We start from the raw sequence: 27,518 nt of genomic DNA, 5'->3' as shown, positions 1-27,518 counted from the left end.
AGGAAAAATTTGGTGTTAGTGGTCTACGGAAGTAGACGAACGCTGGCCGAGGTGGCCGACCGGTTCTGGGCGCTACAATCTGGAACCGCGCGACCGCTACGTCGCAGGTTCGAATCCTGCCTCGGGCATGGATGTGTGTGATGTCCTTAGGTTAGTTAGGTTTAAGTAGTTCTAAGTTCTAGGGGACTGGTGACCCCAGATGTTAAGACCCATGGTGCTCAGAGCCATTTGAACCAGTAGACGAGCGAGGCGACCACTATAGCATGACGTCGCCTGTAGCGCCACTCCTGAGCTCTAGACCGGATTAGTTGGACCCTAGACGACTGGAAAACCGTGGCCTGATGACGAAAGTCTCGATTTCAGTTGGTGAGAGTTGACGCTATGGTTCGAGTGTGGCGCAGACTCCTCGAAACCATGGACCCATGTTGTTAACAGGACACTATGCAACTGGTGGTGGCTCCATAATGGTGTGGGCTGTATTTACAAGGAATATACTGGATCCTCTGGTCCAGCTCACTCGATCTCACTTGAAATGGTTATGTTCGGCTACTTGGAAACCATTCATGGACTTCGTGTTCACAAACAACGATGGATTTTTTTTGGATGACAGTGCGCCATGTCACCAATTCGTAATTGCTTATGAAGGGTTTGAAGCGCATTCTGGACAATTCGAACAAGTGATTTGGCTACCCATATTACACGTCATAAGACACAATCGAGACGTCAGATCGACCATAAAACCCAGCACTGGCAGCACGTTTGCAGTTATGGACGGCTATAGAGGCAGTAGAGCTCAGTATTTCTGCAGGGGACTTCCAACGACTTACGGAGTCCATGCACGTCGAATTGTGGCACTATGCCGGAAAAAATAATATCCGACAAGATATTAGGAGGTACTCCACGATATTTCTCAACTCAATGAATTTGCAGAACTGCGTTCACACTCGTAGTTCTATGTGAAATACCCAAAATGGTCACTGCACGTTTCGATTTTCTACCGTGTAAATTATGGCGTGATCATAGATGTGTGTCCGCCTTCATAGCAGTGTAATAGGCGCAGGTGGCTGCCACGCAAAGGACCTGGGTTCGATTCCCTGTACTGCGAGGGATTATTTTGTGGTGCGAGGCCTGGAATTGTATGCATTCAGCCTCGTAAATACCAATTGAGGAGCTAATTTACCGAATAGTAGCATCAGCACTTCTGCTCATCCGAAAACGGTGGGAGTGCGGCGTGACGGTCCAACCTCCCCACCCCCCCAAAAAAAAAGTCCTCTCATCTGGATGACGCCATTGTAGGGATAACAACGGTCAGTTGGGCCCGATTGGCTTGTCTATGACAATTATAGCTCTGTTGCCGTTCCTTCAAAGTTGTGAGAAGTTTTTGCTAACACAGAACTTAAGCCAATTGCGTGACACATGTATTTCTCAAATTATCGGACGAATGTTTTTCCAGAGTTGTATTTCTGTGAAGTATAATACTTGGAAGTCGTTCTCAAGTAGTGTACTAAGGGCTGATGAAAACAAAGTAGTACCAATATTATTACGATGAAATTTTTTATGTATTTTGTTAATACAGCGATGTATTCAGCAAACAACATGCCGAATATGAAGTAGAGATAATCATGAAGAGACAGGAATGATTTTTGTAATGCAGTTCAAGTAAAGTAAAAGTGGAAATTTGTGATGAATTACTGGAAGAAGTTGATAACTTCAGTGACTTAGAATTAGTAATTCTTTTGTAAATAGAGCCACCTCTTCTTAGTACAACTTAATTTATTTTTCCCAGACCCATTTCGCCTTTTTCTTGTTCGTAGGCATCATCAGTGGGATCTATAACCATACAGTTTTGTCATTTTTAGATTATCAAACAGTTCACGTCGCGAATTTATTATGTAAATAAGTTATTATTTACGGTTTGCTTATTTACATAAACCTAAAAATGACAAAACTGTATCGTCATAGATTCCACAGATGATGCCTTCGAGCAAGGAAAAGGCGAAACGCGTTTGGGAAAAATAAATTGTTTTACAGAACAAGTGTTTCTGTGGTTAGTGTGAAGTATGACCACGCAAACAAATTTGTTACTGATTAAAATTACCAGTAGCATGTGTGATCAATAAGGAAACTCTAGAATACATATTGTAAAACGTGCTTCGTGGATCATTTGAACGCTATTTTATCACTGAACTGAGGACCAAGTTCGATTGAACGATATGTGTACATGATTAGTCTTAACATTAATGAACATATTACTTTTTGTGCCACTCATGCAGCTAACTAAAAAATAGTTTCTTTTACAGGTTACAGGAACATAAGGACTTGTTCAGAAAAATTTATTTTTGCTTCGATTTAAAATATGATTTGATACCTGTCACGCATTTATAACGTTAAGACCTTTTACATATTTTATTATATAACAATATGTCAATGGTACCAAACATCAGCTGTGAGAAATGTGGAATGAAGATAAATGTGAAGAAGTAGCTGTGATTGGGTTAGATTGGAAACTTGTTCTGCTACCTGCCAGGCTATTTGCGTTTTTTTAAGAAATGATTAAACATTTTGATAATGCATAGCAAGTTTCTTTCTCAGCCATTTACAGCTTTAATAGTGAGTAGCAAATATCATTTTTTCTTCTAGTGTTGTAGATGTGAAAATCGGTATTCCGCTCAAACTGTCATGAATTGCTTATGACGAATTCCTTAAACAAATATGCAAATTGTGAAGGTGAATTTATACTGCCAAACTCAGTTGCAGGAGTGTTTTCTGTGGTCCATTGTAAGACAGTTCAGGAAAATGCTAGTTTACTACGAAATGTTGAGCTTTGTGGTAGCTGTATACGCTCATTTCAGCGGAGAGAAGAGAAATGCATAGGGGTTTTGAAATATGGTTTTCGAGAAGGATGGAAGATGAGACACTCTAGGAACAATTTGAAAGGTTTGTGTTCATGCAACACCAGATGAAAGTAAACTGGCAGGGTCGGTAGATGAAAGTAACCGGCTTGCATGTGCTCGGTATCTGCCTCCTGTTTTGGAAGCCATGTACTATCGTGAGCATTCTCATTGTTTATTTTTCCTCAACCTTCCAAGTTCGTTTTCCCTGATGTTATATAATTACAGTTAGATTTCTACACATAAAATGCGCAACCCCTGAATAAGTATTATTTTAAGAGAGCATATCCATAGTAGGATAGAATCTCGCGTTACAGCGTAATTTAAAAGAGGTTTGCTGGTTATTAATCACAGTGTTATGAATCACAATGTAATCACGCCGACTATGCATTTGATAGTTAACTAAAACAAAACGAACAACAAATTAACAGCATTAAGTAACACACCTCCTACCAAGGTGGATTGTATTTGTAGTCTTGTATACGACGAACCTTTACACATGATAATTGTTAATATACGCGGCCCATTTCTACATCTACATCTACATCTACATGACTACTCTGCAATTCACATTTAAGTGCTTGGCAGAGGGTTCATCGAACCACAATCATACTATCTCTCTACTATTCCACTCCCGAACAGCGAGCGGGAAAAACGAACACCTAAACCTTTCTGTTCGAGCTCTGATTTCTCTTATTTTATTTTGATGATCATTCCTACCTATGTAGGTTGGGCTCAACAAAATATTTTCGCATTCGGAAGAGAAAGTTGGTGACTGAAATTTCGTAAAAAGGTCTCGCCGCGACGAAAAACGTCTATGCTGTAATGACTTCCATCCCAACTCGTGTATCATATCTGCCACACTCTCTCCCCTATAACGCGATAATACAAAACGAGCTGAGCTTTTTGGCACCCTTTCGGTGTCCTCCGTCAATCCCACCTGGTAAGGATCCCACACCGCGCAGCAATATTCTAACAGAGGACGAACGAGTGTAGTGTAAGCTGTCTCTTTAGTGGACTTGTTGCATCTTCTAAGTGCCCTGCCAATGAAACGCAACCTTTGGCTCGCCTTCCCGACAATATTATCTATGTGGTCCTTCCAACTGAAGTTGTTCGTAATTTTAACACCCATGTACTTAGTTTAATTGACAGCCTTGAGAATTGTACTATTTATCGAGTAATCGAATTCCAACGGATTTCTTTTGGAACTCAAGTGGATCATCTCACACTTTTCGTTATTTAGCGTCAACTGCCACCTGACACACCATACAGCAATCTTTTCTAAATCGCTTTGAAGCTGATACTGGTCTTCGGATGACCTTACTAGACGGTAAATTACAGCATCATCTGCGAACAGTCTAAGAGAACTGCTCAGATTGTCACCCAGGTCATTTATATAGATCAGGAACAGTAGAGGTCCCAGGACGCTTCCCTGGGGAACACCAGATATCACTTCAGTTTTACCATTGATGGAACAAAATGTTATAATACATCGATTTACCTAAAAACGCATGACTTGTGGCAGCATCACGTGACGCAGAATACATGAGAGGATAACGGATAAGCCACTGAGAGGATCAACAAAAAAAATCATTGACACATCGTTCCACATGAAGAGTAACTTTATAAACATCAACTTGGGGTAGCAACGAGTTCGCAAAACAAGTGAAATCTTTATGTCGGATTTTTAGCAGATGAGATAAAACTGTATAGGCACGCGGGTGCTATATTTTACTGACTACAAGACGCTACGGACTATACGACGACCGTTAAGTTTTAAGCAATTGTGTAAAATTTTTTTACCGTTTTTATTATTAGACTGCAAAGCTAGACTAAAAAAAATTCTTGGTTTACAAAACAGAACTGACCTTTCAAGTCCCTGAAAATCGTTTACAAAACAGAACTGACTTTTCAAGTCCCTAAAAATCGTCATCTCAACTTTTTTCTTCTCCTTCCTCTTCGTCTTCATCGTTGTCCTCTTCACGTAAGATGGTCTTCATTGGAATCGAGAGCGTTACTTATGCCGAACTTCTTGAAAGATTTAGACCACAACTGTTGTGCCCACTGACACTTGTTTGATTGTAGGTCGTTTTAAAGCTCCCTTCGGCGTGAATTCATGGTGGGTTTTATCCATCATCCATTTGATCCATTCCTCTCTCATATCCACTTGAAATGGTTTATTGACCGAGACATCAAGAGGTTGCATTTATTAAGTAGGTCCTCCCGGAATAATAGTAAGCTCTGTATTTCGCTGTCTCGATTTCTCATTCCAGAATTTTTTCAAATTACCACTAAACTGATCTAGCACAAGAACTCAATTCTTGTTCAGTAAAGCACCTTTCCTTCTCTCCAACACTCTATTAATCCATAATTTCACATCATCCTCGTCCCTGCAACCCTTTTCATGTACGTGAACTACAACACCTGGTGGTATTCCAGAAAGTTTTGGCATTGTTTTACGTTTGAAAATGATCACTGGATTAAGTTCAATACCATCAGCACAACATGATAGGACAACAGTGTAGTGAGCTTTTGATGTCCATTTGTTTTTATAGTTACAGTTTTAGCACTTTTCATGGCAACAGTTCTGTTACTCGACACATCAAATGTCAGTGGAGTTTCACCCATATTCGCACTTTGGCTTTGTACCACATTCGTTTTGAATAATAGAGCAATGGAAAGATAATATTTTCTCTTAAAACTCTTGCGCCATTCTCTGAGATATTTTGCGTTTGGTTCGTTCGCTAAGTCCATGACGCTTCACAAACCTGTAGCAGCAACCACATCCACTCTTAAAGTCAGTTAAGTTCCACCGTTGTGCTAGCCTACGGGCGTATATTCGAACCATTTTTGCATTACTTCCAGCGCCATTTTAACGGTGTCCTTGAATTCATTTCAATACGTCATCTTCTAGTTCTCTATTTGCGCAACTAGTCCTCCTAATTTTTTTTAGTTCTACTTTACTAGCGTGCCAATTACGAATGCTTTTCTTGTTGGTGGAGGGCCGAAATGTCGCTCAGTTGCTCTGTTTCCGTGTTCTTCTGCATGTGCTCTCACTTGAAATTTTAACCGCGCGACTGCTAAGGTCGCAGGTTCGAATCCTGCCTCGGGCATGCATGAGTGTGATGTCCTTAGGTTAGTTAGGTTTAAGTAGTTCTAAGTTCTAGGGGACTGATGACCTCAGATGTTAAGTCCCATAGTGCTCAGAGCCATTTGAACCATTTTACTTGAAATTTTAGCCCGCATCATACGAATACCTTTTATTTTCTTCCATTACGAACAAACAAAACATTGTACTGTTACCGATAATGCACATCACTTTCAATTCAAGTTTATTGGCACCGTAGGCGGCAATAACGCATCATAGGGTAGACAGTGTTCAGGGTTTGTGATGTCGGGACGCCGGAGGATAGTGTTAGCAAGCTTCTGAATTCCCGCAACTCATGTTCGTCGCATCGGTGATATGCTGCTGACAGTTGAACACTATGTTACCAGATAGAAATAGGTTTCTCGTGGCATCGACTATACGAAATTTTAAGACTGACGGGAACTTTAAATCAAGCACTGAACACTTTTATTTTAATTTCGATTATAAGACGCACGAGAATTTTGGATGCAATTTTTCGAATTAAAAATCGCATCTTCGTAAAATACGGTACCCGTTCCGCGTGGAAGGTAGTGTGTTATGTGCCAAATAAACCGGTTTAGTTCCTCATTGTTGATACTGAAACAAGTACACCTCATTCTACACACGAGGTAACTGCGGCACCAAAATTCATAGCAGAGGTTTTTTCGCTTTGCCTTTATGATTTAGTAGAAGGGCGGGAAGCACCAAATAATTCGACTTGGGAGCCAAAGTGGATCTCGTGGCCTCGTGATCGCACATGGTGGATGTGAGAAACAAAACTATTTCATGAATACACACGAACTCCATTAAAATTGTGAGTAGACGTGTTGTAAAATAAGTACATGAGGCACTTGCGTCTGAAATCGACCGGACAAGCGGATAACTTGGTTCCCATTCAGTACCACATGAGAAACAGCTAAACAAAGAATCAGGTCTATAGACTATAAGATGACACAACTCGAGTCATGTTACACAGAAGTAAGGGAAAGCAAAATTATATGAATCAGTGAAACTCACAATAAACTTAGGGTGGGGGGTGGGGGCGGGGGAATAAATTTAGATAAGCACGACAACATTTCTGTACTGGATATCGTAATGCAACTTAGAATCAGACTAGAGTGTCCTAGTGGATACATGTCGTTTTCTATATTTGCGGAATATTAAAGAAAGAAACGTTTAGCTCTTTGATTACAAGGTATCCTCGTAATATTTACAGTAATCTGGTATCGAGTAAATCTTAATATTGTGCAATATGTTACAAGCCATACTTTGTGGACAGAATATGGAGATATTGTGGCGTCTTGGTCGCGAGTTAATGCATCTAGCATTTCATTGACTGACTGAAGCATGAGCACGTGAAATAGCTTGGAGTTACCTAGGCTGTGATTGGTAGGAACGTTCGAGATAGAAGCTCCATTGTTGTTATGGGCAGAGCTGAACGGCGGTGGACGGAGGAAACGGTCGCGAGTGAGAGGTCACGGAACAGAAAATTCCTAAAGTGTTTTAATTACTTAGAGATTTATACAGGGAAGTGTTAACTACGAGAAGAGCTTATAAAGTGTGATCCATATTACCATTCACGACTGTTAAATACTCACCTACACAGTTGAAATGTTAATGAATACTTCGTGTGCAATATTAATAGCTCTGTGGCGAGATATGCTGCACTGAATATATTATAGGCATCCCTTAAAACAAACTTACTTTCTCTGTATTGAAAAACAGAACTGAATTTTCCCACAATCGCAACAGTTGCAGTACCACTTCATGAACGGAACCATGCCCGAGCGCTATCTTCTGTTAGAAGACGTGAGCAGGTGAGACAGACAACACCACGATGAGTACCTGATATTGCACACACACTGATTCTCACAGTACAGCCAGGCAATTACCCCAAGATACCAGGGACAGCCATTAGAGCAGAATTTGTACGGTGGTTCTGTATCCTGAACTTCTGGGAAGTATTCACAGAAGCACTACTCAGTGTCGTAGCTACAGCATAGGCACACACGGGCAGGCCAGAGCACTTGGGAAAGAAAGGTTATGGGAGTTATCAAAGAGGTACCTAGGAACTTCTGGCCCAAATATTGGTCCGAATACGGAAACTTTCTTCCATCGCCACTGAAAATAAGCAACATTTCCATGTTACGTTACAGGGTACAGTTACCAAAAAGTTTCAAACTAAACCCAATCCCACATCATGTGTGCGGGTTACAGGGACAAAATCACGTTACATATTTTTACTACATGTGCATGTGTCACTTCCAAAGACATGTCACTATCACATTAAGGTCACTTGCGGCGTCAGCTGCAGATGGTGCTGACAGTGAAAGCCTTTCGGTATGTAGTGATTCTAATGGACTTACTTCAGATGAAGAGCTTGAGTAAGTCGGCTAGGGCATACCACGAGAAGATATTGCATAATAAAGGTTGAATTAAAAGAAATGGTAACTAGAGAGAGGGTCAGAGGAAGGAGGTACCAGACGATCGACAACTTCATGATAAACGAATCGTACGGAGCTACAAAAAGCATGACGGAGAGCCAGGAGGACAGAAGAATGCCTAATGTGCACAACACTCCATCTTCATCGTCATCATTAACATCATCACATATTTTTGCGTTTGTTATTAAGATCGTTGTGTCTACGAGACGTTAAAATTTTGGGGGACGGGAAGTTTTATTTCGGGACAAAGGATGTGGGAGGGCGAACGACAGCGGGCGAGGGGGGGGGGGGGGGGGGGGGAGCGAGAAACTGAAGCAAACTGTATCTACCACAAAACTGAACCGTGAGCATGTGGCACCTGATAAAGAAATGCGAGAGCTGGCGGATGCCACCCTCGACTCATAGCGTCAAATACAAAGATATATTGATCGAAGTGTAGCTATACAACAAAAACGTGAACTCGCTCATAGTATCAGCGAATTGAAATACCGAGATTCACAAGACAGGTAATGAGAGATCACCTGCAACAACAATAATATCCATTTTAATCCTGTAGCTCGCCTTACCCCATTACAACTCAGTAATCTTTTTTTCATCCAGACCTTCCGCATTTCCAAAAGCACTTAGCTAATGCAACCTATTTAAATTTCTGTCCTACACTATCTGCTGTGTAAGAAAATATGACCTCAATTAGTACTAAATCGGTTCATCTCATTGTTAATTTTTATATTATTATTTTTTTGGGAAAAATGACGGATTAAGTATGTGACTGATGATTTTTTTTATTTTTCTTGTTTTTGTTAGAACACATTCATATAAATATTTCACAATGCCATAACCGGTTTCGTCTGTTCAGTGGTCTTCTTTCGACTGTCAATAGATAAAGAGAAGAGAGAACCGCTACAGAATGTATAAAATCTATGATGTATTTACGTTGTGATAAAAAAAAAATATACCTCAAGGCACACACTGAAAGAGATTTTCATTGTGTTATCGAAAATGCTTTGATGCCTGTAACTGTAAGTATTGCTGAAGTAGTTATTCAAGAGAATTTCCTCATCTGCCTATACTCCAATCGACAGGTACTTCACCTTACAGAAAGTCACAATTTCCTTTACTTTTAACAGGTTGTATGTAGGTGGACTGAGGCGCAGAACCGAATTTTTCGACAACGGTAACCCTGTGCTAACTTGAAGGGAGTTGAAAAAACAGCGAAGCTTTGGCACGTTTTTCGAAGTTTCGCCTATAACATTTTCCCCTTGCGTTCCACGACAAAAAGTCTTTTTTACGGATCGTACTAGCTAGATATTTTTTACAAGATACAGAGATTCAAAGGAACGTCAGATTTCTCAAATCAACAAGAAACTGCAACAGGTGCACAGTTTAGCATTATAACTTTAATTGCACATGTTTCAAAACGTAATGGTCTGTGCCTCTAACGGTCGACGTTAATGAACTCGAAAAATCGGCCCCTTTGCCCCCCCCCCTCCCCCCCGCACATTGCCTGTCTGTGCAATGTTTATTTCCGCTTCGGTTGGTCAGCCCGTCGTGGGAGGACCAAAGCGGTCAGCATCCTCGACCGTCTCACCACCGACCTTCCTCAGTGTCTGAGCTATTGACAACAGAACTTCTCCATTCGGAATCGTGATCCTACTGCTGTGATACTGATGCAGTACTTTCGTATGAACATGCTAATGAAAACATGAAATCCGAAAGTGTGTATTATCGAACCGTGAACATCGAATGTGTAAAGGAAATGATTCCTTACTTGTATCCAACAGATCGTTTGAACTATGCTTAGACTGCACATGTGTAGTATCAGGACAGGATCAGCCAAAAGTACAAAATGGATTCTCAAAAAGTTCACACTTTTACGGCTGAAAACTGCTGTATTGTTCGTCCACTGAAAAAATCTGGTCCTGCATCCGATTAGACATGAGAACCAATAACGTCGGTGAAGAGCTATGGTGGGTTGATTCATGGTCACTCATAACATATAATGGGATGTGTAGGACTTTGGGAATGCCATGATTGCAACACTTCTATAAACTAATAACAGATGTTCACTGATACATGTTCAGCAACGTCTGAACAACCAGCATTCCACTGAATATCTATCACGCCTTTACACTAAGGAGATAGTGTCACAAAGCAACATTACAACTTGTCATGACGAGCTGAACCGTTGTTTAGCTCGTGGTATGGGCATCAGCTGCATGAACAAAACGGCGCGAGAAAATTTTGAAGATGTGAAGTTCAATCAGAAGAACAGTGTTATTATTCTAGCCCCAGTTTCATGTGCCATGTTGTTACTCTACACTCAGTTTGGGGGGCATGGAAACTCAAGACAAAAAAGGGACAGTCGATCGCCTTTCTCTCTTCCAACGAGTTTGCATTGACAACCTGTCTGGTGATGATTTGATCTTGCACTCTTTCTAGTGGGTTTTTTCACTCAGGATGGTGTTTGCAAGAGCACAAAGTCAGCGCTATATGCTGTATACACTACGATACAACAAGGACATTGGATACGCAACTGTGCACTAACTGACTGTGGATGTCTTCTACATAACGTTGAGTACAACAGCCATGTTGGTGTCGGTGATCAAGATTTATATGCGCTATGTGGAAAAACTGTTGGGATGTAATACCACACTAGTTTTTGATGAATATCCAAGTTACGTCCGTTACCAAAGTACCAAACCAAATGCCTACCGCCAACTCGAAGCGCCGCCCAATGCCATTCTTTTCGCAACTATCTACAGCTACAGACATTGTGGTTAAGAAGGCAGTATAATGAAAATGAAGAGTGCTGTGTCAAAGATTGGTTACTATGGCAGTGTTATCATCACGGATGAAGGCGTATATATTCAGTATTGAAATAATGGCTCTGAGCACTATGGGACTTAACTTCTAAGGTCATCAGTCCCCTAGAACTTAGAACTACTTAAACCTAACTAACCTAAGGACATCACACACATCCATGCCCGAGGCAGGATTCGAACCTGCGACCGCGGCGGTTATTTCAGTATTGAAATAATGGCTCTGAGCACTATGGGACTTAACTTCTAAGGTCATTAGTCCCCTAGAACTTAGAACTACTTAAACCTAACTAACCTAAGGACATCACACACATCCATGCCCGAGGCAGGATTCGAACCTGCGACCGCGGCGGTCGCGCGGTTCCAGACTGTAGCGCCTAGAACTATTCAGTATTGCTAACAGCATTAGCCTCTTCTCAAAATAACCTATTTCTAGACGAGTAGGAAGGATAATTCCGCTATAATCCTCCGCCACTCGTCAACATCACGTAAATGCGATCGCCAGGGTATTTTTTTCCCTTCACGAAGTGGGTGTGATACTTCTTCAATCAACTTTTGACAAGTGAAAACGGAAAACGACGCCGTTTCTGGGAAAAATAGTTCCCTGTGTGATGTGATGCTTTCAAACAGCCAGACGCAATAGCAGTTCAACTTTTGAAGCGGAGGAAAGATTACTTGTGACATTATACACTCAGATGACAAAAGTCATGGGACTGCGATGTACAGATGGCGGTAGTGTCGTGTGCACAAAATGTAAAATGTCTGTGCATTGGCAGGGCTGTCATTTTGACGGATCGCCCAGAATACAAACATACCACGACATCCTTATCTCTCCCCAACTCAGACTCGGGAGGAGAAGCCGCAAGGCATACACACACGGGCTGAAGTCCACCCCCACTGAAGATCCGTGGCGCGCGAGGGCTGTCATTTGTACTCAGGTGCTTCACGTGAAGAAGTTTCCGACGTGATTATGGCTGCGTGGCAGAATTTAACAGGCTTGAACGTGGAATGTTAGTTCCAGCGAGACGCACAGGACATTTCATTTCGGAAACCATTAGGAAATTCAGTATTCCTAGATCCACAGTGCCAAGAGACTGCCGAGAATACCAAATATCAGGCTAAGTATGTGACACAAACGTACAATTGACCATTTTAAATTGTAGGAAAGTGCACATTCTACAAGAAGGGTCTAACTGTTTTTGCCATGGGATGCAAAGAAAAAATTGAAAATATTACCAAAATTTCAAGGTTTTACAGTTCCATTTAAGTTCCTGCAGGGGTTTAGAGATCGACACGTTCGATCATGCATAGCACACCATCTACATGTAACACATAAAAGTTTACAACATTCTGACCTTTTCTAAGGTCCAACGCACATACCAACTGGATTGCTGCCGTATGGTTGTATTGTTTTCTATCGATACGTACAAATTTAATAGATTTTATGGATTCTGTAATGATTCTTCTTTCTCATTTTATTATTGACAATCTGAAGATAAGTGAAGCAATGGCTGGTCGAAACAGGCTACGATATTATGTAAGGCTGATATGATTGTGGTTTATGCTCTTCTGGATTGTATTGTTTATTTAATATTATTTATGAGCATTTAGGTAGACGAAAATTATTAATTAACAATGATATAATTACTTTGATGCCTACAATGGCTTTGTGGTGATTCCTTTTGCGATTTACAAATATGGCTGCTCCTCCTTCATTAAATTTGTTTCATAAAAATATAAGGAGTAAAAGTACATTATTACTGCTGTTATTATTATTATTATTATTATTATTATTATTATTATCGTTGTGACACCCGCCGCTACGGTCGCAGGTTCTAATCCTGCCTCGGGCATGGATGTGTGTGGTTTAAGTAGTTCTAAGTTCTGGGGAAGTGATGACCTCAGAAGTTAAGTCCCATAGATCTCAGAGCCATTTGAACAATTTTTGTGTTACCCGATTAGTCATTAGATGCATTGTAATTTTAATGCTTTTAATACTGTTTTATTATTAACTCTCGCATTAAAATTATTGTCACTTATTAAGCAACTATGACATAAAAAGTGTGGTATGTGTAAAACGCTGGTGAGATGTAAGAGAGGGCCTGAAGATATTCATATGATCAGGTTAAATAAATGAATGAAAAGAAAATAAAGGAAGGGACGAAGTCATTTGAGGCTAAAATTTTAGGAATATCACTTATTTGTTTATTTGATTTGTTTGTTTACTACCGTACACTTGTTTACGACAAGCAGGCATTTATTACAGAAGGGCCAGTCATCAAGAAAATTAATGAACGCTAATGAGAATAGCTCGTATATTTACGATCGAACTACGCTTGCAGTCCACGACTTGGCGCCTTAAACCATGCGGTTACTCCGCGCGGCTATAGATGGCGTTAACTAACCAATCTGTGGTATATGGTATTTGTCTTTTATGTAGCTTCGTGAAATTACGATCTTTATTGAAGTTCGTTGTCCATTACACTGGAGAACCATTGAATCTGGTACACCAGCCTAAGATCGTGTAGGGCCGCCGTGAGCACGTAGAACCGCCGCGACATGATGTGACATGCAGTCATTTAATGTCTGAAGTAGAGCTGGAGGGAACTGATACCATCAATCCTGTAGGGCTGTCCATAAATCTGTAAGAGTACGAGGGGGTGGAGATCTCTTCTGAACAGCATACTGCAAGGCAGCCCAGATATGTTCAATAACGTTCATGTCTGGAGTGTCTGGCGACGAGCGGAAGTGTTTAAACACAGAAAAGTGTTCCTCAACCCACCCTGTAGCAATCCTGAATGTGTGTGATGTCGCATTGCCCTGCTGGAATTGGTCAAGTCCGTTGGATGGCACAGTGGACATGAAAGGATGCAGATGATCAGACTGGATGCTTACGCACGTGGCACCTGTCAGAGTCTTATCGAAACATATGAGGGGTCCCTTGTCCCTCCAACTGCACACGACCCACAGCATTACAGAGGCTGCATCAGCTTGGACAGTCCCCTGCTGACATGCAGGGTCCATGGATTCCTGAGGTTGTCTCCATGCCTGTACATATCCATCTGCTCGATACAATCTGAATGACACTCGTCTTATCGGGCATCATGGTTCCTGTCCATTATAATTATCCGGTCTGTTATGTCGTGGCCGGTTGATGAATTCTGTGTCAGTTGCCAACAACAGAAGCTTGGTGTTATCAAGACGTTAGCGGACAGACCTAGAAATATTTGTGAACCTGAGTTGCTCGACGCTGAGATGGAACATCTGCACAATGCTCTAGTGAAAAACGGATAATCGTCCACCGAAATAAAATGTGCGTTGAGACAGCCACGCAGAAATCATACTGACGTACAGGCTACTGCAAAACCTAAGGTTTTCCTGCCGTTTGTTAAAAATGTAACGGAAAGAATAGGGACGATCTTGACGAAGCGGAATATTACCGTAATTTACAAGCCAACCAGGAAGATACAGGAATACCTTAAGCCTGCCAAGGACGCTCGAAACCATTGGAAAAACCTGGAGTGTATAGGATCCCATGCAGCTGTGGAGAAGTTTATGTGGGTACCACTGAAAGAACTGTTTCGAAACGCTTGGAAGAGCACAAGAGCAATTGTAGAAGAGGAGAAACGGAACGATCAGCTGTTGCGGAGCATGCTTTCCAGCCAGGTGACCACCATATTCATGTCGAGGAGACGCAAGTACTAGCGGTCACGAGCGGATATTACGTAAGGCTCTACAGGGAGGCAATCGAATTCGCCAAACACCCTAATAATTTCAATCGAAAGAAGGAGGGCGTGTAATTAAACGGTATATGGATGCTGGTGTTGAGGAAGATGTGTACCACGCGTCCACTACTGGGTGGTGGGAACGGCGATCGACGTCAGCGGACAGCGGCCAATTGCACTGACGTTTTCAAAACACGTGACGTCACGCCTCGGTGCGGGAGCACGCGGACACGGAATTCAGCGGCAGTCGGTAGCGAGCCAGTGGGTGTGTTGGACCTTCCATCGAGCTATGGACCCCTTGAAGATGTCTCCCGCAGTCGAAGACGGAACGTTGGGAATTGACACAGAATTCATCAACCGACCACGGCATAACAGCCCGGCTAATTATAATGGATATGACATTTCCGGCCGTGAGAGTCTACATTTTAGTAACATGGTTCCTGTCATCAACAGTCCAATGTACGTGTGGAGGCGAGGCGAGGCGCAAAGCTTTGCGTCGCACAGTCATCAAGGGTACAGGAGTGGGCCTTCGGCTCCGAAAGCCCATTTCGTTGATGTTTCGTTGAATGATTCGCACGCTGACACTTCTAGATGGCCCAGCACTGAAATCTGCAGCAAGTTACGGAAGGGCTGCACTTCTCTTAAGTTGGTCCCGTTCTTGCAGGATCTTTTCCTGCGGCATCGCAGCCGGAGATTTGGTGTTTTACCGGATTGCTGATATTCACGGTACACTCTGCACTCCATGTGACCTCGGAGATGCTGTGTCCCATCGCTCGTGTGCCTTGTAGAACACCGCGTTCAAACTCACCTAATTCGTGATATTCTACCGTTGTAACACCAGTTGTTAGAGCTAACAGCCGGCCAGGGTGGCCAAGCGGTTCTAGGCGCTGCAGTCTGGAAACTCGCGACCGCTACGGTAGCAGGTTGGAATCCTTACTCAGGCACGGATGTTTGTGATGTCCTTAGGTTAGTTAGGTTTAGGTAGTAATTTGTAGGGGACTGATGACCTCATTTGTTAAGTCCCATAGTGCTCAGAGCCATTTTTTTTAGGTCTAACAACTGCGCCAGCCACTTGTTGTCTTTATAGGCGTTGCCGACTGCAGCGCCGTATTCTGCCTGTTTACAATCTCTATATCTGAATACGCTTGTGTACGCCAGTTTGTGTAATTCGATATCATTAAGATAAATTTGTGGTCGTCATTTATTAAGCTTCAGTTTATATTGTTTAGCAAAGAAAATAGGAGTGTTACAAGTGTCTTTGCCGTTACCTGCCCATTTACACCGCCAGACGCTGAGCTGCTCACATCAGACGGATGGTGTTTGACTTGTGCTCCGTCCCTCGTTCTGCGCAGAGTCGGCTGCCTCTTCGTTCCCTTCAGACCGGTCATGGCCGCGAGATTGCCGCGGGACGGACGAACTGCAGACCGGGAAGGGCGGCGAAGCGTGGCGCAGGTGGCGCGGCTGACAGCCGCTGACGGATCGCCGGCCGGCCGACGTAGCGGCACGCCGTGCGGCGAGTAGCGGCGTCGGGGCGCTGACGGGCGCCGGCGGGAAGTGCGGCCGCCCGTAATGGATGTGCCGCACCGGCGGACCGCGCCGCAGCTGACGCCGGCGGCGGCGACCGCTCCTGGCTGCGTCCGTGGCCGGTCACCGGCCACAGCAATGGTGCGCACCCAGCTGCCAGGCTCCGTCACTGGGAGACTCGGGTAAACGTAACGCACAAACAATTAGTCACCCAGAGGACACATCACGCTAATACCGGCCTTGAAAACGCCCTCATTGCGGAGAAGAAAGTGAGTCTCCTCTTGTAAGCTAAAAGCAGCGAAAGATTACAGCTACCAAACAGTGGGGATGCTGTAACACTACGGGAATCGTCGACTTAAATTTAAATAGTGTAAGTGACAGCTATGAAAATTTAGGCAGGCAACAGCAAAAATTAAGGGGGGGGGGGGGGGGGGGAGGACGTCAAACGGGCCGACTTCGAGCAGGAGAGGCACCACAGAACATTTCAATTTCCATTGTCTATACTCTTACAAATAAATTCATAAAACTTTGAAAGCATGATTAGGAAGGATTCAGGATTCATACTCATAGCAGTGGAAGCACAAAAACTTAACAAAATACACTTTTTTACATGTGAAATTTCATCATTTTTTCACTTACTCCTGCCTGCATTTGTTGCTATAGGTACACTTTCCTTCCTAAGTAAGAGATATTCTTCGACGAATTTTGCACAGCATACAAACTATACTTACATGTGTATGAAACTCTATAGTTTATTTAATTTACGAAAAAATTAATGAACTCTTGCATTTTAAACTTCATGTTTAGAAAAAACTCGAATTTTATAGTTAATTATCTCAAGTTTTACCACAGTTTTTAATAGATTTTGGAAATTCTAGAGTTTCATACACCTGTAACTACTGCTTGTATGCTGTGCAAAATTCATAGAAGGATCTCTCTTACTTAGGAAGGAAAGTGTAGCTACAGAAACAAATGCAGCCGGTAGTAAGTGAAAAAATGATGAAATTTCACATGTAAAGAAAAGGTATTTTGCTACGTTTTTGAACTTCCACTGCTATGGGCTTGAGTCATAGCTGACAAAGTTTTATGAATTTATTTGTAAAATATAGACAGCAGAAATTAAAATGTCTTGTGGTGCCTCTCCTGCTCCAAGTCGGCCTGTTTGACGTCCTACCCCCCTTAAACACAACAAACATAATCAAATTATTCACAATGATCCTAGAGTCGTTTTCAAGTCACGTATATACGCAGAGCGAGGTAGCGAATGAAAATTTTACACCAAGACAGTGATTCGAACCCAATTTCTGCAACCATATAGTTTCGTTTGATGCTGAGGTGCTATTGCAATACAGTTGATGAGCCTCCCCAATGCTCTTCGAGTTTACAAGGAATAACAAGTGTGAAGAGGTGTTCAGATGCTTCAAATGGCTCTGAGCACTATGGGACTTAACTTCTGAGGTCATCAGTCCCCTACAACTTAGAACTATTTCAACCTAACTAACCTAAGGACAGCACACGCATCGATGCCCGAGGCTCCGTAGTGGTCGCGCGGTACCAGACTGTTGCGCTTAGAACCGCGGCCGGCCGAAGAGGTGTGAATGGGAATTGGGAAATTTGGGTGAAGAGAGGCGTGCGGGTATTCCGTGCAGTTGGATAGAGTCACTGTGTCGTAGTTCTCGCATTAATCAACTCTTGCCATCTTCGGAAATGTGTGGATGGTACTTCTCGAAAGTATGATGAAATATCAACAAACTCCTCCGCCATAAGGAATCCATCACATTTCTTATGTAGCAGACACCCTCCTGGTATTACGAAAATGTTGAAATGTGTGTGAACGCTAACGGACCAAACTGCTGCGGTCATCGGGTCCTGGACCTAGACACTACTTAAACTAACATAGTAAGAACGACACGCACACTCATGCCCGGGGGAGGACTTGAACATCCGGCGGGAGGAGCCGCGCAATCCGTTATATGGCGCCTCAAACCACGCAGACGCTCCGAGTGGCTGGTATTATACTACCTGAACAACAATAATCGGGTGCTCGCATGTAGGGCAGGATTGATCAACAGATGTCGTGAGACGCTTGAAGTGGTGTAAATAGCAACAGCCCTGGATAGTAGTTGACTGTGAACGAGTGATTTGATGAATTACACTATACCGTGTGGCAATCCATTGTATGGTTTGGGTTTGCCGAATATGTGGAGAACGTTAGCTCTCATTATGTGCAGTGCCAATGGTGATAGTCTGGACCTGAACCCCATGGAATACCTTTGCGGTTAGTTGGAGCGTCGATTTCGCCCCAGACGACAGCATTCATCTCCACTACACTAGCTTCTCTGGATTTACCTGTTGGGAAAGAATGGACTGCCATTTCTTCGTAGACATTCAGACACCCGACTGAACGCTCTGTTTTCCGAGCAAGATACAACCAGGTCAAAAGCACCACAGGCACAAAGACGCGAGCTCGTGCCAGTGCGATAGAGACTCGCCGCTTGTGCGAGTTCCATTAGCGCCACGGGCGGCTCTGAGGATCAAGATATCGACTTTGCCTCGGACAATTGCCGACCGAATACAAACCACCAATGACAGACAGTTATATTTGCATTTGCTATGTACTGCGAAATCTACTAAAGATTATTTGCACTTGGCCATTGGGGCCTTTTTTGCGTTGTATTTCAAGTAGTTTTGTAGTCTTCTTATTCGTAAAGACACAAAGATTAGCAGACCTTTTACCTCTTTTGTGTGACTTTATTACTAATTTGTTGGAATGTTGTAGGACCTTCGTTCATCTAGCCAATTATCTGACCCTGGGTCAGAAATGTGTGATAGTGGCAGTGAGAAACTGTCTTAGCGATGTACTGCACCAGAAGCCGTTTCACGAACCCACAAACTCGGCCTGCTTTAACAGTGGCAGCTCGGCCTCCACAGCAGTACTGACGAGACACTTTGCAAAACTGGCGTCAGGGTTTACAAAACTAAAAGTGTCCAATGGTGAGTTCAAGCGGTCATAGCCGCCCGGGTTTGCCGTACGGTCTCAGGCGTCTTGTCACGGTTCGCGCGGCTCTCCCTTCGAGGTTAGAGTCCTCCCTCGGGCATGGGTGTGTGTGTTGTCCCTAGCGTAAGTTAAGTTAGGTTAAGCAGGGACCGATGGCCTCAGCGGTTTGGTCCTAAATTTTCCAAGCCGTCATAACGGCGAAGGAGGGACACACCATGTATAAAAGTTCACTAATAAGCGCCTGGATGCCAGTGATCAGGTAGTGTATCTGTTTTTAATGAATGGGGACATGCCTCACAGCTTTCTGTACTGATCGTGACCCAGGATCGGATTCCTCTGGAACTTAACCTTGGCCTCTCGCTTAATCACTGTGATTATGATCAAGATATACTGAATGAAGCATTTAATCACCGATGGTAGACGCTCAGTCTAGTGTGAATCCACTAAAATCAGTGCTAAATGTGTTTAAACTGTCCATCGTTGTAGGATACTGGAGCTACAATGATTACACGCTCAACAGAAGAAAATCACTCTTAAGAAATATTTACTCGTAAATACAAAAGAACATAGAGGAAAGTGTGAGTTAACTTTGTCAAGTTATGATACGATGGAAACACTACAAAAGATTTATGTGAGTGGCAACAGAGATAACTTTTGATTCGACTTTCGAGCTTTCATCGTAATGTCATTCCATCGAGTTACGTGCCATGCGAAGAAGAAGCTTAAGTAGTTAGCTCGTTGGAAGTCGGGTGCCTCCCTAACTTTCTGATTGGTTCAAATGGCTCTGAGCACTATGCGACTTAACATCTATGGTCATGAGTCGCCTAGAACTTGGAACTAATTAAACCTAACTAACCTAAGGACATCACACACATCCATGCCCGAGGCAGGATTCGAACCTGCGACCGTAGCAGTCGCGCGGTTCCGGACTGAGCGCCTAGAACCGCGAGACCACCGCGGCCGGCCTAACTTTCTGAGTTCTCAGCACTCAAGAAACCTGTTAAAATCAAAACAGGCTGTAGACAGTAGGTCCGTGTAGTGCATATGTGATCAAAACGAGTGAGCTTCTAGTAAACGTCGGTGCTACATAAAATCCCTCCACTCATGGAAAACAATCGAGAGACGAAAGTTTTATGGTCAACGCTTTTCAGCAGCTGTTCTGGGAGGACCAATATAGAATATTAAATTTGCAGTTTCACTTTTTAAGTACACGCAGACACTTCGTTTTAACGGAAATCGCAATCTTGAAGGTAATTAGTACCTTTTTAATACAGCTAGGTTTCGATTCGCAGTCAGGGAAAAGTACCACCATGTTTTTGTGTTTCTATCATCGTTAGCTGTCTGTCATCTCTGGCTGCTCTCACATGATGTGTAAGACTTATGCATATACGCACAGCCACTAATAACAAAAACTTGTGTATTACTTTTAACCTCAAGTTTTGTTTTATTTAAGTAATAATAATTTTTATAGTTGTATCGATGTAACTTGAGGGTGTAGCATCACATACGCTTCGACTTCGACAGCAAGTACAGAGTCAATTGTTTCACACTACAACATATTTAGTTCTCGGACTTAAATCTACATATGTAAAATGACGAAGGTTAATACTTTAATTAGGTCTTGTGAGATCTGCGCTCTCACTAACATTTATCGTTTGGCACCTGTCTACACTGGCTACCTTATTTACAGGCATCTTGCTTGCTAAGCCTAGATCAGAATAAAAACTGTCTTGGTTGAGAATTTAATATCAATTCGATGAAGCCTCAAAATGGTGAAACGCGACATTGATATTATACAATTTCCCAACGAAGGCTATTTTATTTTGAAATAATTCGAAACCGTTGCTGTAGTACCCCGCCATAGTACCCGGCCACAATGGTGTGGAATAATTTTTAAGCTTAGCTATCTACATCCATCTTATTATAAAAGCTCTGCCTCGCCTGCTCATTGGAATTTCGCTCCTGACTGGTTAGAATGAGTAATTTCAGTGTAATTGTAGCACGATTTGTTGATTTCTTCAACATTCAAAAGTGTGTCATTGGTTCTGATGGAGCGTGGGTGGGTGTTGCATGAGTCTTCATCGGGGTTATACCGACAAAGACTGAAAGGCCAATTTGCTGAATAACGCGGCTGACAGTTAAGTCACAGATACAGGTTGAGGCGGAAAGTAACAGAAAAAAAGAATGCCATGAATGCCACACGCCTGCATTATACTCGCAACGGAAAGATATCGAGTCTAATATAAGAAAATAAATAATTGTGAGCTCTAAGAGCAATCACAAGATCCTGCTGTAGTGAAAAACTTATAGTTGTTCACTATGCAATGGGACGTGGATCCAGTGCGGTAATCACAGTAGTCAGGTATGAAGCACAGAATAACTGCTGTCAATACGACTTAGTTGAATGATGACACAGTCCGATAGAATTCAATATGCATGCTTCGCAAACGCGTACTACTCAGCTCAAGATAATACTCCACTTGAAATAGCTTGTGAGATACGAATGAACACGCATTTGAAGAGTCAGCCACAGCGTCACTCCAGCCAATATCCGTCTTTAGAACCTACCTTGTTACCTAGAATTCCTTGCATTTGAACCGGATATCTGTTACTAAAAGTAGGGAGTATTACCTGAGCAGTGAAATATTTAATGGGACTCACCAAAATCCGCATTGTCCTCAGTTTGTGTCTCATAACACGAGATCACGAAATGTGGGGAGGACAAAATTTTGTACCAAATTACACTTAAATACACAATAAACGAACCAGGAAAGTAAAAATGAGAAAAAGTGGTTGAATTTAAATTGAATAATTGACCCAATATCGTAAGGGCGTCGAAACACGTAAACATCCTCTAGCACCACGAAGTCACGTGATCAGACAAATTGCACATAATATCGCTACATGAAACCAGTAGCATACATGACTCAGGGTAAATCATTAAATGAACAAAACTTATGGAAGGAACGATGCATCACACGTAAACGAAATCTTACATAGAAAAGCCACATCACTTAACAGTTCCGTAGACACTGTTTCAAAGACATTGTCATGTTGATGGAACGGAATGTACAAAGAATGAAACGCGTTGGAGTGAATGAATCGCATAAGACTCGTTTATCAGATTCTACTCTCACATTCAAACTATCTCGTACTGACCTAAGCATTATGTCTTAGCACTGCTAATACACCAGTTGCCTCACCAGTTGCTGTTCTCGATGGCGCATTTTTTTTTTCTTCGCGTTTCCAGTATTATTATTTTTTTTCATATGTTTTTATTAAGAACAGAGCGTGACAGCTTCGCACAATCGTGATACCTTCCAGCGTACAACTGCACTATTGCTCGTGCATTGTAACGAAAACCGGAACTACTTTTTCTACTGTTATATCCATTGTAAAAGTCAGAATAGATTCACCAGCAGGTTGTATGATCGCTCCTGTGGCTAATGACTAATGGGGTTCGGTTGTACAGGTGACCGCACGAACCGTACCCTGTGTTATGTTTGGTACAGTACCGAAGGCGTTTGATCGACCTGTTCTGAAGGCACGATGGTGGTTTGCGGCGTTGGTTTCTTCTCAAGTTCCATACGTATCACGCTTGCTCTGTTCGAAGGCTCTTTCTAAAGCCACAGAAATCCGCGCAGTTTATACTTCCAATAAGAGAAACTACTCATAATTCGGCAGCCGTAAATGATAAAAATTAGTTGCGTTTGTTATAAAATTTGACATACACATACATACTTTAAAATTGGATGTGAGTCTGTTTTCCACATCTCCTGCGAAACAAGTGGACAGATTTCGTGGAGGTTGGGGTCGAACAGAAGCGTGCCCGCGATGCGCAAATTCGAAGAATTTATTACTCCATTATTTGAGAATGAGAGAACTTAGCGACTTGCAACAAAATTTACACCTGCTTTCAAACATTTAAAAAACCTTCCCTCGCCGACAAGCCCTACAAAACGTTTCTCGTTTACTACTTTTTCGCCGTTTGTGCAGTAAAAGTACAGCATGAGGCACGACGTTATAATTTATTACTTCTCTACTACTAACTGTATTGCGACACATTTTAGAGACAGTATGCATATATACCATTGAATGTAACTGCAAAATTATATCATTTTACGACACAGTTGAGGTGATATGACGTTATAAATTATGAGATTCAAGAGAATCTGTCGCACCATGCATGACGTTTGAATTTACTACTAACTCCATTCGCAATACATTTTGCACACAGTATCCCCATATACCGCTGAATGTAACTACAAAATTATATCGTTGTACGACACATAGTTCAGGAGATACAACGTCATAAACATTAAGGTCAAGGCCAGATGCTGCGTGGTACGGGCGTGCACACATAGATATAAAGAAATTCCTGGGCAGCTCTGGGTTTCTGAGCTAGTTGTCCGATAAACTGCATTTCGATAGACACCCCTGAACCAAAACGTAATGACCACAACTCACCGCGAGTCTAAATCCCGGCTTGTGGCATTGAGTGCATGTGAGGCAGTACGAAATGTACAGTCTGTCCCAAAATAATGTATACGCTCTTTGGTACTGAATATCTCTTTAATTATAGGAGACAAAAATGCAGTACAATGTTTGTGGTGTACCTTAAGATCCAACTAAAGGTGGTAAATATTCAAAATGGCCTCCTTCAGCCACAATACACTATTGACAATTACTTAGAACAGAACGACGTGTCAACTGTATTGATCCTCATGGAATAGCATCACAGGCTTCCTCAATTTGTTTTCTAAGATCATCCAGTGTTTGTGGTCTTGCAGTGTAATCTATGTTCTTGAGAGTGCTCCACAGGCAGAAGTCTAGATGAGCTAAATCAGGGAACCAACCTGGAAACTGTACGCTCCCTCTTTGTCCTATCCATATTGCAGGCAATGTACAACTGACAAATACCCTCACATCAGTGTGAAAGTGATGTGCTGCACCACCCTGCTGAAAGCAATAATCTTCGTTTACAAACGAGTCACGAAGACTAAGGGCTACCATATGTCACATTTCTAAGAGTCACCTGTGACAGTATTTTCAAAGTAGTGCAGCCCAATTAACCATCCAGAAGACATACTACACTAGACTCATACTCCTGGTAGAATAACATGTCTTTCCTCTGTGACGGATTGGTTCTCACTGGCCCAGTACACGCAATTATGGCAGTTAATTGTTCCATTAAGTTTAAAGGTCGTGTCATCTGACGAAGGACTTAGATCGTGGAAATGTTGTTCTTTTTCGCATCTGTTAACGAATCACTCACAAATTTCTCTTCATCTGTTGAGATCATTCTCATTAACGGAGTGGAAAAGTCTTGGAATGTAAGGCTTCAATTTATCAGCCCACTGAATTCCTTCAACACTGCATTTGCAGGTCCCAATCTCACGAGACCATTGCCTTGCAGATTTATTCGTGATTGTGTGTATGCCAGGATTACTGCATCAACCCTTTCATTGTCTTCTGAACATCTCTTCCTTCCGCAATGTCCCTTCTTCAAATCAAGTACTGTTCCTCTGATATCAAACTTGTCTCAGATTCTTGCAATTGTTTCCCTAGGTGGTGATGGTGTTCCATATTCAGCCCTCCAACATCATCATACCTTACTCATATTCCCTGTTTTTCAGTAACACCTTAACACGCATTTCCGTTGAGCCAACAGTAACACCATGTTTACAGTCCTGGAACAAAAGAAAGTGTTGTTATGTTTTTCATTGCCTTCTGAATAATTACCTACAAAAACTGCGTTTCTATCTCCTTTAATTAAAGAGATATTCGGTTTCAAAAAGTGTGTACGTTATTTTGGGACACCCTATATATAGCCGAAATAGAGACACGACAGAGGTATTATTCCACCTACGACAAAGGCTCAATTTGTAAAATCCACTGATACGAGTACAAGCGAAAGCGACTTCCACAAAGGGAAGACTATTGTGGCGCGGCACCTGGGAACAGGCATTTAGGAAACGGCGAAGCTGACTAGCCGTTCGTGCGCTGCTCTCGTAAACTTCTGCGGAAAGTAGCTGAAGGACGGTGAAAGAACGAGTAGACGATAAAATGTTGGATGTCCACGCCACACCACAGACCGTGGAAGTCGGAGACATGCCCGCTCTATAAAGCAGGATAGGCAACTATTTGTGCAGATCTGATGACGAAGTACGGCGCTGCTGTAGCCACAAGTATTTGTAGCATACCGTCAAGCGCACCGAGTTCAAAATGGACCTCATCAGTGGGCGTCTTCAACTCGTATGTGTCAGTATGCAGACGCAACAACACAGACATTTACACTGCTATGGGCACAGGATCGTCGAAATTGGACTGTGGGTCAATAGTGTGTCACATGGTAGGATGAATCATGTTCCCTGTTGCAAGAGGTCGATAGTCGTCTGTAGACACGCCGTCAGTTAGGCGGACGGGTGATAGGTGCAGTATTATGCTATACGAGACTTTCACCCTAATTTCCATGGAACTTGTAGTAGTTGCTCCATGAGTTCTGGCATTTTTTTTTTTTTTGGGTCATCAGTCTCCTGACTCGTTTGATGCAGCCCGCCATGCATTTCTCTTCTTCTCCACTAATCTATTTATTTTATTTATTTAACCTCATCTGAATAGGGTCTTCAGACCCTTTCTTACATTGGGCCATGCTTTCACACATATAGTACGTTTTTTACATCATAGTTCCCTAAAACATAACAATTCTAATATGGGAGTTAGTATTCCAATGATTTGAGTGGATGAAGTGGCAATGTGAGTAAGTAGTACTCACTATGAATTAATAAATTTAATGCTGGCAGTACCTGTACAACTGCAGCTGCTGTCAGTAATAGTGAATAACAATAATAATGACAATAGCAACAGAACTGATAATTAGAAATATAAAATGAACTTATAAGTATAAAAAGCAGAGTTTTCTCATATAGAGAGCTCTGGGGAAAGGAAATTTAAGGAGGCTGCACCCCAGCTAATAATACGGGGAAAAGAGAATAATCAGGTTGGGAAGAAGCATTTATTGGGTTGGTGCATAACTTCGTAGCGTTTTTCAATAACTTAAACTAAACAGACACAAATAACATAGGCCGGCCGCGGTGGTCTTGCGGTTCTAGGCGCGCAGTCCGACTGCTACGGTCGCAGGATCGAATCCTGCCTCGGGCATGGATGTGTGTGATGTCCTTAGGTTAGTTAGGTTTAAGTAGTTCTAAGTTCTAGGGAACTGCTGACCTCAGATGTTAAGTCCCATAGTGCTCAGAGCCATAGTGCTCAGAGCCAAAACATAGACTTCAGTCATCAATAATACATTATCCTTCACTATTTACAACAGTCTTCCAACGCTGGGGTAACTTTTTGATTCCATGACTGTAGAAATCATGTAGTTTTGATAGGAGAACTCGTCCAGCCATATTCGGGGCGCATTTCTATCTAGAAAGGAAGTTCCTTGAAGTTTGTTCGATAGAGAGCGGGGAAGGTGAAAATCTGAGGGCGCAAACTCAGATAAATAAGATGGATGCGAAATAATTTCCCAATCAAAATCCTGTTTGGTGTTTTTCGTCAGTCTAGCATTATCGCGAATTAGCATCATTCCACGAAGTCTTCCTGGTCATTGTTCTCGTACTGCGTCTGCAAGACGTCTCATTTGTTGACAATATATGTCAGCAGTGATGGTTACACCTCGGGGAAGCCATTCTGAGTACACCATACTGTCGCTATTCCACCACATGTATAGCATTGTATTTTGTGAATGTGGGTAGGTCTTTGTAGGGGAGGCGGCTCCTTCGTTTGGGCTCAACCATTCCTTTCTTTTCCTTATGATAACATAAAGACATCGTTTCTCGCCACCGAAACGATAGAGGATAGGGATGGTCGGCGTTGTTTACGAGCCAATTGATGACGAGTGCGCAGAGAAGTACATAAAGCCACAAGCAAATTTTTGTGATTTTGGCCAGTATCCGTACATCCGATATTTCATCCTTCTCCACTGCATGCA

This window comes from Schistocerca gregaria, chromosome 4 (assembly GCF_023897955.1).
Source record: "Schistocerca gregaria isolate iqSchGreg1 chromosome 4, iqSchGreg1.2, whole genome shotgun sequence".
Classification (NCBI taxonomy): domain Eukaryota; kingdom Metazoa; phylum Arthropoda; class Insecta; order Orthoptera; family Acrididae; genus Schistocerca; species Schistocerca gregaria.
This window is presented reverse-complemented; position numbering follows the sequence as displayed.